We start from the raw sequence: 12,013 nt of genomic DNA on the forward strand, positions 1-12,013 counted from the left end.
TCGTGAGAGTCGACCACTGCACTCTCGCTGCCCTCACCCCCCACACCAGTCGGATCAACTGGCTGCGAAGGGTCTTGAAAAAAGCTTTCGTGAGCGCCACAGGAATATTCACAAACAAATAAAGGAATTGCGGCAGTACGACCATCTTGACCAGCGCTATTCGGTCCGCTAACGAGAGCGGCAGCGCGTTCCAAATGTCTACACATTCCTCCAATTTCGAACATTGCCCTGCCATAATTCTCGCGGACTACAACTACCGGATCACGATGGATCCAAACTCCCAGGTACTTTACTAGGTTTGTCTCCCACAGTAGTGGAAACTCCATACTGGGCTCGGTGGTGCACTCTGTAAGTGGAATGATGTACGACTTACCCCAATTAATATGGAGTCCCGATATATAACCAAACCGGACATACTCCCGAAGTAGCTGTGTTAAATATTTAGCCGGTTCCCGCACAAAGAGAACCATGTCATCAGCATATAGCGAGATCGCCACCGGCCTGTAATTAAAATTAAGTGCTGTTTTCCTATGTCTCTGACGTATCACACAGGCAAGCGGTTCCAGGACTATTGCGAACAGCAACGGCGACAGTGGGCAGCCCTGCCAAGTGCCTCTCTCAATACAAAAAGGCTCAGATGTCAGCCCTCCCACCCGTACCCTCGCAGTCGGTGTCACATACAGCACTTTGATCCACTGGACAAAGAGCGGGGAGATGCCCATACGGCGCAGCACTCGATACATATAGGACCACTCCACCGAATCAAACGCCTTGGCCGCATCCAGCAGCACCGCCGCCGCCTCCAGACTGGGGTCCAAGACATGGAACATAGAGAGAATCGTGCGGAGATTGTGGGAGGTAGACCTCTCAGGAATGAAGCCTGCCTGATCAGGCAACACCAGCCCCTTCAGCAACGGCTGCAGCTTTGTTGCCAAGATTTTTGCCAATATCTTGGCGTCGATGTTAATAAGCAACAACGCATGATAGGACTCGCAGTTCTCCAACGGCTTATCTTTTTTGAGGAGCGTGATGACCAAGGCCTCTCTCAGGGAAGGAGGCAATACACCGCTCTCATACGCCTCAGCATACATTTCTAACAGATACGGGGCAAGCAAGTCTGCATACTTCTTATAGAATTCAACTGTGAGCCCATCTGGGCCAGGCGCTTTTCCGTTGCATAACGCCGCTATTGCCATCTTTATATCTTGCTCGTCTACAGGTAGACATAAATATTTCCTCTGCACATCAGAGAGCCAAGCACATGCTATATCATTTAGGTACGCCTCAAATTCCTGGTCTGTGGCAGCGCTGCGAGACCTGTAAAGCTCCTCATAGAAGCTACGAAATTGCTCCACAATATCCTCTGGCCTGTAATGCTCACCCCCCTGATCATCTACTATCCTGTCCACTCGAGGCTGGTCCCGTTGTTTGTTTATTTTAAACTCTAGTGTGTGGCCTGGCCTCCCCGCCTCCCCATAGCACCATGCTGTATGTCTCCTGGACATATATTTTATCTCAGTGTCAGCCAGGTCTTCATAATCTCTAATTAATTCCTGTATGCGGGCCAATGTTTCTGCCTCAGGGGCGACCGAATATTCCCTCTCCAACTCGCGCAGTCTACTTTCAGTGTTCTGGATCTGGGTGCGTATGTCGTTTAAAATGCCTGCCGCCGTTCCTATGAAAACTCCCCTAATGGTAACCGTAAAGGCCTCCCACAGTGTAGAAGCCTCCTCCACTGTCCCTTTATTTAGTGCAAAATACTGTACTATAGCTTCCCTCACAGTTGACTCATAAATTGGATCAAGTAATGCCTCTGAGCACAGTCTCCAAGTAAAAGGTTGCCTCACAGCCCCCGGGACAGCCACCTCCAGCATCACCGGGCTGTGGTCCGATAACGTCCAAGCCATAGGAGTCACCGCCAGAACCCAATCCATCACATCTGCTCCAATCAACCAATAATCCAACCTCGACCAACTTCCATACACAGGCGTTGCATGCGTGCCCTCTCTCACCTGCGGGGGTCTTTCTCTCCAAATATCATACAGCCCAAGTTCCTCCATAGCTCTCACTTCGCTCATAGCCACTTTAGGAGTACGATTCGATATTGGGCTGGATTTGTCCAGGGCCACATTCAGGTACGTATTCAAGTCCCCCCCCAAACCACAGGAGAGGCCGGCCATTCGAGCAATTGTCCACATATGCGGTCCATACATGCCGGATCGTCCAATATCGGGCCATACATATTAACAATAGATATCAGTGCACCATGCAGCCTGCCACATACCATCGCACGTCTCCCCTCGTCATCCGTGTAAGTGTGCAGCGGCGTGAAGTCCACCCCTTTTTTGACCAAGATCAGCACACCTCTCACATACGTTGAATATAATCGGCCAGTCGGAAGCCAGCCCAGCGACCCGCTACCTCCCGCTCTGTGTGTCGGGTCAGGTGCGTTTCTTGCAATAAAGCGATGTGTATCAGGTGTCTGTTTAAGTACACAATCACCTGCCGTGCTTTTTCAGGAGAGTTGAGGCCACGCACATTCCAAGTTAACAGCCTACATCTAACCGCGGTTAAGCAGTGCAGCGCACATAACCCACCTGGACAGATCCAAAACTAGAGGGGGGCCAGTCGTAGTGAGACTTGTCGGCAGCGCCTCAACGCTCAAGCAAATAACCACCAAAGATTGCCTACAAAAAAAACACAAAGCAAACAATCCCATTTTTCCCCACCCTCCACCCACTCCAACCTCCCAATCAGGTCAGGAACATGTACCCCCCATCCCCAGACCCTCACCCCTAGCTACCCCAGGCATCATAAGGGGAACACCCACAGCAGGGCGAGGCTCGGTACGTGAACTCGCACCGAAATGCGGTTTCCAGAATCAATATTCACCCCCTACCTGTCTCCTGACAAATGTGTACAACAATCATATAGCATTCCACCCAGCAAGCAATATAGCGGTATTGAGAATAATGACTCCGCAGCCCCCCTTCCATCACCCCACTCATATGCAAGTCCACCAATACACATGTCCTGCTTCAAATCGATACACCCAATCAGCTCCACTGGTCGTCAGTGCGGTCCCCACAGTCTCACTCAGTGTCATCCAGTCCAGATTCTAACATGTCCACCTCAACTGTCTGTTGTTTGGGTTTCCCCTTACAAATGTGTTTCGTGAACTTCAGCGCTGATTTAGCGTCCGTGAAAAAGTGTGACTGTTCTTCGTGGGTGATCTTTAACTTGGCCGGTTACAGCATAGCATACGGTACAGCCGCTTCTCTCAGCAGCTTTTCACTGGCACAAATTCTCTCCTCGCCGTTTGCACTGCAGGTGTATAATCAGGGAAAAACGATAACTTGTCCCCCTTATACATCACCGGCTCCTTGGCTCTAGCTTCCCTCAGAATGGCGTCCCGGTCTGCATAGTTTAGGAGCCTTGCAATAATCGGCCTAGGAGGTGCGCCTGCTATGGGCCTAGGCCCCAGCGAGCGATGTGCCCTCTCTACAATCATTACCGTCGACAGGGCCGGCCCAAATAGCTCAGGCAGCAGTCCATCAATGAATGTCTTCATTTTATTTATGGGCGTTGTTTCCGAAAGGCCAAGAATACGTACATTGTTCCTGCGTGAACGCGCTTCTAAGTCCTCATTCTTGGCGCTAATCACCTCTAGCACCTTTTCCATCTGGAGCAACTGCGTGCGGGCCTCCGCCTGTGCGTCATGTTCATCCGACACACTGTTCTCAAGAACGTCCAATCTATGTTCATGCTTCTCAACTTTCTTTTTAACCAGGTCAAGTCCCACTGCCAGAGCGTCTATCTTGCCATCTATAGTTTTCATTCCGGCACGCAGTTCTAGGAGGATCGATCTTGTGTCATCTTCCGTCCCATGCACTTGCCCTGAAGCATCTGAGGAGTCACCCTGATCTCCTGCACCATCTGCAGTCCGGGTCTGCCTCCTATTGTCAAACTGCAGCTTCACCTGCCTTGGTTCAGATTTCCGCATCGTTGCAAGCTCGTGGGCAGTGCCCTCTCACGTCTCCTCTCTGTGGCTCAGAACTCTGCAAATGCCCCTTATCTGTACAATGTCACAGGCCTTGTCTGATCTGCTGGCGTGGTCCGCCGACCTCCACTGCACTTGTACCCTGGTACCGGCGGGCCTCAGATGCACTAAGCCGCTCTCAGCCTGCCCCAGGGAGCCTCGCTGCCACCTATCCAATAGTTTCCAAAGAGGGGGCAACTTTACTTCAGCGGGGGGGGGCGCCCAGAGCGCGACGCCACATCCAGGCAGGTCCCTAGGTCGCACCCTCCTCGCCCGGTTGACCCACCAGGGTCCTCCGCTCCCCCATGTCCCTTACAGGGGCAAAAGCGGATCAGAGACAACCCCCCGGAGCCACACCAGTACCGAGGGCCAGCACCCGGGGCCCGTCAGCCAGTCCGCGGTGCGCAGCCTGAGCCGGCAACTGCCCCGGCCCAGCCACACGGACACACGAGGCACCGCACCCCAACCGGGCTCAGTACCCCGCCTGCCCAGCGCCCGCAAGGTCCGCCAGGTCCGGCCCACACCAGCGCCCCACTCACCTCCAACTTCCAGGCCCACGTCCGCTGTCTCGCCTCTCAGCCACCAGCCAGAGCTTGTCTCAGCCCGCTCTCCCCCGCCTCGCCGAAAACGATCTGCAGCCGTAAGGGCCACGCCGCACTTCCCATCAGAGGCCCCCTCTAGGCCCTCGGCATCGGGCGCTCGCCTGTCCAGGCACACCTTCACTGTCTTGTTCGCCTGCACTTCCCCAGCACTGCCGCAGCCTTTCTCAGCCTCCAGGCACAGTTACGCACTTGCTGCTGCACCCGCCTCCGTACAGCTCGGGAGGTAGCTAGCGGGCCGCCGCCATCTTCAGTTCACAGCCGTCGTTCGAATCGCGGTGATTTTCAGGGCAGCCACAGGGCCAAAAGCCACCAAACTTCAAAACTTTATGCCCCTAAACAGCCTGCATGCTCTGGGGGAATCACACCACAGGCATGGGGGAGTGAAGGATGGTATTTGCCCGGTATAGATTCTGGCGCGCGGAGCTCCCTTAGAAGGCAGCCATTCCGCTACGAGCCTAAGTCACGCCCCCCCTTAATCATGCTCTTCACAAAAGGGCTTGTGTCTCATTCAGAAATTGGCCCAGTCCAAACCCCTAAAGCCCATGGTACTTTCGAAGAATTGATGGAGTTCAGGAACAAATTGTAGCAGCTTGTTGTGAGTGTTAATAGGGTTGCGTGTTGCAGTTGCTTATGCTTACCTTGTGGTTTTGCAGTGATTGTGTGGTGTTCTGTGCAAATGTTTTACGTTGATGTGTGAATGTGGCACTTAGTGCAGAGAAGTTCAAGTGGTTATCGGGTTCATCATAGCCTAAGATCCTGGGATAGATAGATAAAAGATAAGTTATCAGTGTAGAAGACACTGGGTGTAGTTTTTTTCTGTGTTGTGGTTCTGGTCGTGAGAGGGTGTCAACAGCAATATTGAGATAGGGAGTTTATATTCGCATGATTTGCGGGGTCTTTGGTATAGTTCATCTCAGTGCTCAAAGAAGAACTGTATCAATCAGAGTGTGATAGCACTGGTCGAAATTTTCATTTGAAGTGAATGTCAGGATAGGTCAGAAATGTAGCTCTGGGGTGTTTCTTGTATGATTGAATCTTTCATTTCGTTAGAGGAGCAGACAAAGTGAGTTGATGAAGTTGCTTACATATGTTTTGTGTATAAATTACTGAGAATGGACTCAAGAAGGGTGAGGGCAAGGTGTGAGATTCACGTCACAGTGTGCTGCATATTAGTTGGATTTGTCATGGAGAGTCACTCTGGTATTGGTCGTGATCGCAGAACAGAGAATTGTGGGTGAAAAATCCTTTCCTGGTTTTAACCAAAAATAATTTGTGAATTTGGCTTATTTTTTTTATCACAAATTAAATTCTTTAAAGCCTAATGAAGGGAAACATGACTATTCCTGTTAGAAAGAAGGAAGACCTACCACCCGAAGTTATACCAGGTCATACTATGGCGATAGAAGTGTGTCTTCATGCATGTATTTGACTCTCACAATGGAATAAAATCACTGAGAAAGATGGTCCTTTGACATTTCCTCACTATAACACATTTAATTTGAGAATTATTGAGCATTTAGGCAGGCCCCTTTTTGACGTGAAGCCACCTCCTAGAACTACACAATACAAAGCACTTAATGCCTGGGAACATACTGCTCATCTTAGGCATAGAGAGAGAGATTTCAAGGAAGGGTCAGATAAGCCATGCACACTTGTGCGGATGGTAGATGGGATGCAGAACATAAAACATGCAGAAGTGACATGATTAAGGGAGCTAGATTATACCCTGCTTTAACGAGTGAGGAAGAGGGAAAAAGAAAACGCAAGGATAAGAAAAAGATGAAAGAGACAGATGAGACAGAGAACATAGCTCAAGATAGTGATAGCGATTCAAATGAGGGTTTTATAACCTAATTATTGTTAAACCATCCACTCCCATACAATGTGGCCTAAACTGTAGAGCGAGTAATGTACCTACTGGTGAGACTTTTTATGTGCCTATGGCACTAGTATATATATAAATTCTAACTCAATGGGAGAGAATTCTGGAATGATAGCCCCTTCAAACTGTTATAATTGGTCCTGTGATTCCTTGGTATAACCTTGGATTAGCAGGAAATACAACACATACTTGGGCAGTTATGACTGGAGTGCTTACTTCAACTAGTGATCCTGTGGGCTCGGCAATGAGAACAATTTCTCAAATTCCCATGGTTCCGACACAGGAGAGAATACCATGTGCTGCGAGTGCAGGCCCTACATTGAATGGGATAGAGTTTGACCCAACTAGTAGGCTTTCTCACAGGTAGCACCCTTGTTCATGCTCAACAAAAATGTGCTTCCATATAGTAATTACTGTACCCCTAGGACAGAAATATCTATTGGAACTCCAAATTCTTACATGTCTCTTTTGAAATTACCACCTAATGCAACTAGTGGCTCCTTTAGCGGTGAGATAATACTTAATACCCCAGCAGAACAACCTGGTCTTACTGCCCAAGAATTTTAGGACTGCTTCAAGGGTATAGACACTCCGACTGGTATTGGGAATCCTGCAACAAGTGGAAAGAATACACAGGTCCCAGAGAAGGAAAAGACAATAGGTGTCGCTAAATTGAAAATAGAATTAGAAGAAATGATACTTGAAATTGCTGACTTGTCCCAATTAAGGGTTTACCGTGATTAAGAGCTATTGTTCATGTGTAAAGATGTTACTAGACGTGCAGGACAGGCTCATGAAAGATTATTTGAACTATCTCACAGATATGAACTTGCCTTGCAGAAATCTGAAGCTGTACAAAGTAATTACCATTTACGTTTTAATGACAGGGATCTTGGTAACATGAGGCCTTCAGGATTTAAATTACAGATCAAGGAAAGAATTTCCTATGTTTGATAATGGAGTCAGTTTGATAGATGGAAAGGTAGATGGGCAAAGAAAAATGAACAGAAGAAAGTTAGATCGGATCTACCGCCATCGGAAAAGAGGAGAAGGAGGAGGCTATACACATGCTTCCCATGTAAGAAGTGCCTGGTGGAGGGTGTGGCTACATACTTTGGAGTAAGACTGGTCTTGCGTCATACACAAATGAATATCTGAAATTGAGAGAGAACCCCCTAGAATGGTGCAGACAGGTTGATTGATTTGTAAATGTTTCCAAAGTTCTGTGGAAGGATTTGAATACCTTATTTGAAATAGTGGTTCCCAGCAACTTGTGGGTTAAATGTAAAGTTGCTTTTGATTAGCTCGAGAAGGAGCTGTTGAGGCAACCTATATCACACGCTACGTCCCCAGTGGTAATGTAAAAGTATAAACAGGTGATTACATTTTTTTAAATCAAAAATATCTCCTAAAGAGATTGATTGGGTCATGATTGACAGAACAACTATTTAAGAAGTTTAGTTGGACAGAGACTATTGAGGAAAAAGACATGGGACATTTTGTGTGCACATTTGTATATGGATTGAAGCCTGAGGTTAGTTCCATGATTCAGCAGCAATTGATTTGCTGGTAAAGCAAGTACATTGATGAAATATATAGATATGCTAAACACAGCGGTGATGAACTGGAAATGAAAAACAAGACATTGAAGGGAAAATTAATGGTAGCACAAATGAAGGCTACACAGCGAGGTCAGAATTAGCAGTTTGTTGGGAATGTTGGTCCTATGCAGGGTGTCATGACCCTGACTTCCTTGTGGTCTCACTCTTCCTGTACCTTGAGTGCGGGGGCTTGCCGATTGAGCATACATCTGGCCATTCATGGGACTCATAAGTTTGACAGTGTTCTTTGCATGCTAGATATCCCACGGGTCCCTTGGCCACAGAGTCATGAAACACCGAAGTCCAAACAGTGACATCCCCCTGGGCCTTCAGGCCGACTTATCCTGATTATGGTGATATTTGTACTGGCTCATACGTACATGACTATGGGGATATTTGGCCTGAATCATTGCCACATGACTATGGGGATATTTGGGCTGACTCATAGGCTCATACTATAGATATAATTAGGGTGATTTATCAGAATTTGGGATCAGGACTTATACCGCAGTAAAACCATGAGACAGTGCTTGGCTGACCCATTGGTTGAAGAAGACGGATCCTCTTCAGCGCACCCACTCACCTGAATGTATCATGACTCATTGAGAGTCTTCTGCATTGTTGTCCTCCTGCGAATCACGGACGCTGTGGACATCTTATCCCCTGCAAATCCAGCGACACAGAGAATTCCATCCCTGCAATGCCCCACGGCTCTCCTGTGAATACCCAATGCTGTGGATTACTTCCCCCCTGCAAATCCAATGACACAAAAAACACCAACCCTAGAGCGCCGCACCTAAAAGGAGAAAACCTGATTAAATACCATGCTTAAGGTTAGTGCTCTAATGGAAAGTGTATCAACCTTTAGACTTGTTTTTATGATGCTGAAAATCAGAAAATAAAACAACTCATGAACATTGAGACATTTCAGGTATTATTTAGTGAGCATTTCATGGCCTTGGTAAGAGCGCCAAGTGACATTCTTATGTACCATCCTTTATTGTGCTATAGTCTGTGAATCCAAAAGCACACTCTTGCACACTTGGGGGCCGATTAGGATGGAGGATTCTCCGCATCCTCCGGGCCGGCGGAAGCCACCGCCGGCCCGGAGGATGCGGAGAATCCTCTGCGGAGCCTCAAAAGACCCACCGCCAAATTAGGATGGCTGGTGGGTCTTGGATTCCGTCCGCAGCTTTTCCGCCGCGGTCGGCTTCCGACCGCGGCGGAAAAGCACTAACATGGCTGGTGGTGTCTATCAGACACCACCAGCCATATTAGGATGGTGTAAAAGTAATGCTTTTCCGCGGCGGCTTTTCCGCCGTGGAAAAGCATACGGACAATCACTTCGGGGGCCCGTTGCGGGCCCCCTGGGTGAAGGGGGGGTGAGGGGTGCACATGGGGGGGTACCTTTGGTACCCCCCTGCATTTGCGTGCACAAAGCAGCAGGCACCGCGCGGTGCCTGCCGCTTTGTGCACGCAAATGCGGTGCATGCTTTTTTAACATTGCGGCGGGTGCAGCTTGAAGCTGCACCCGCCGCAATGTTAAATATACAGGATGTGACCGCCACCCTGGCGGTCACATCCTAATTGCAATGGAGGGAACTCCGCAGCCTCTGCGGGAGTTCCCTCCTCCTCGGGGATCGCGGACGGACTCAAGTCCGTCCGCGATCCTAATCGACCCCCTTGTGCCTAGTGTTGAACAATCATAGCGTGTGATGTGAAAACATGTTATATAGCTTCTGCCAGGATTGCCGCAGCTCTAAGCGTAACAGTTGATTATTGTAAGTCTATGCAGAAACAGATTCATTATCATGTAAGGGACTGTTAGTACACGTCAAAGTAGGAGTGGAATATTTCACGACTACTCATGTGTTGAATAACCTCTCTTCTTGTATTTGCAGTACAGCTCACCGTGCACTACATTACACACATATATTCACAAAGCACTCACAAGGGTCAGAGCTATGCTAGACCAGCACAGATTTCCACTGTTTGTAACGCCTATCTAATGTTTGATTCCTTGTGCGACAGAGTCAGGGATGTGATCCATATACACCCCCTAATCGTGATTAAAAAATCACTTTATCACTTGACAGAAAATGACCCGCACCAAGGTACATATATAAATATTGTATTGACAAAATTCTATAAGTCACAATATTAATTGAAAATTCATTTGGAAACTTCCCACAGATAAACAATTTCAAAGTCTTGATTGAAGGTTTCACAAGGATCACATCAACCTTCGTGCAGTGTCTATATTGACAGTGTCTTATGTTCTCAATAGGTGTTTGTGGTTAGTACCATTCTATCCAATAGTGCGTGTCAGGGAAAGTACCTCCTGCGGACCAGCCTCTAGTGGTCCTATTATCCAGTAACAAGCATTTGTGCAATTCGTCGTCGTCCGTTCCCGTAACCAGGCTCTGATTCTATCGACGATAGAATCACAGCCTGGTTACGGGGACGGACGACGATGCAATTTAATACAGACTGGAGTGGGAATAGTAAATTAATTACGTTCAGTGTCCAGCACTTACCCCAAATAAATACAGATTGGTGTGGGAATAGTAACTTAATCAAGTTTAGTGTCCAGCACCTATCACAATTAAATACAGAGTGTAGTCAGAACAGTAAAATGTGTTAAATAAATAAAAAATAGTATTGGGTGTTTATGTTGAGTGGAGTTGTAAGCATAATTTAGGTGAGTATTTTTTAAATATATTATAATAATATTAATAAAGGTAAAATTAGTTAAAACATATTTATTTATAAGTTAAACAAGAACATATATATCATATATATATTATTTAATTTAAATTATGCACTTTTAATAAAGTAAATTATGAAAAAACATTGTATTATGTACATTAAAAGTGATAGCAATAAAAAGAAAGTTCAAAAAATAGACATTTTATTATTATTAACAAACATAGAAATGACAGCTAAATCCAAAATGTTATTTTTTATTAAAAATTAGAAAAAAATCACAAACTATATATATCTGCAGGAGAAAATAAATGTTATCAGTATGTATATTTTAACAAGTAAGTTATTCCAAAAAAGATTTAAAATGAACAAAATTATATTTAATAATTGTATATATTTTACAAATATAGCATGATGCATATCAAGTTTTTGTAACGGACATTTTGTAAATTAGTACTTACTTTTTTATTAATTACTAAATATTTGTTGTAATTTTTGATATTTTTACAACTGTTAAATAATGTGTTAAGTATTTATTGGCATTGTATACTGTAAACATTGTACAGTAAATTTCATATAACAATAACATAGTTTAATTTCCTTATATAAATTAAATATATTTGTACTATTAATATTAATAATACAATATTAATATTAATAATTTAGCACTTAATAAAAGATTTTTATTTTATTTACAATTCACATCTTTTTTTAAACAAATAAGAACATTAATGCAATGTTTTAGTAATTGTTGTTTGACATATATACATTTTTATAATTATAAGAATAAACATTATTATTTCATAATATTTATTAATATAATTTTCCATCATATAAAAAACAGATCATAAATATAAAATAACAAGGTATATTTTCAAGTATTTTATTAGAATGCAACAGTAATTTTTAAACCACTATATAATATTAAATAAATAGTTTAGTGACTTATTTAATATGTTTATAGTTGACATCTTTGGGGTCTATTATGATGGTGCACCATCGACACGGAAAATGGGACCGCCCGCTAACGGTGCGGCGGTCCCGCATGGGCAATTAGGATGCACCTGCCACACTAGCGGGCGCATCCCACATTTTTTGCATTGCGGCTGGCGGTGCTGTCAGCAGCACCCGCGGCAATACAAAAAAGGCATGTGCGCATTTGCATGCACAATGTGGCAGGCAC

Source organism: Lissotriton vulgaris, chromosome 9, assembly GCF_964263255.1.
Source record: "Lissotriton vulgaris chromosome 9, aLisVul1.2, whole genome shotgun sequence".
NCBI classification, from domain to species: domain Eukaryota; kingdom Metazoa; phylum Chordata; class Amphibia; order Caudata; family Salamandridae; genus Lissotriton; species Lissotriton vulgaris.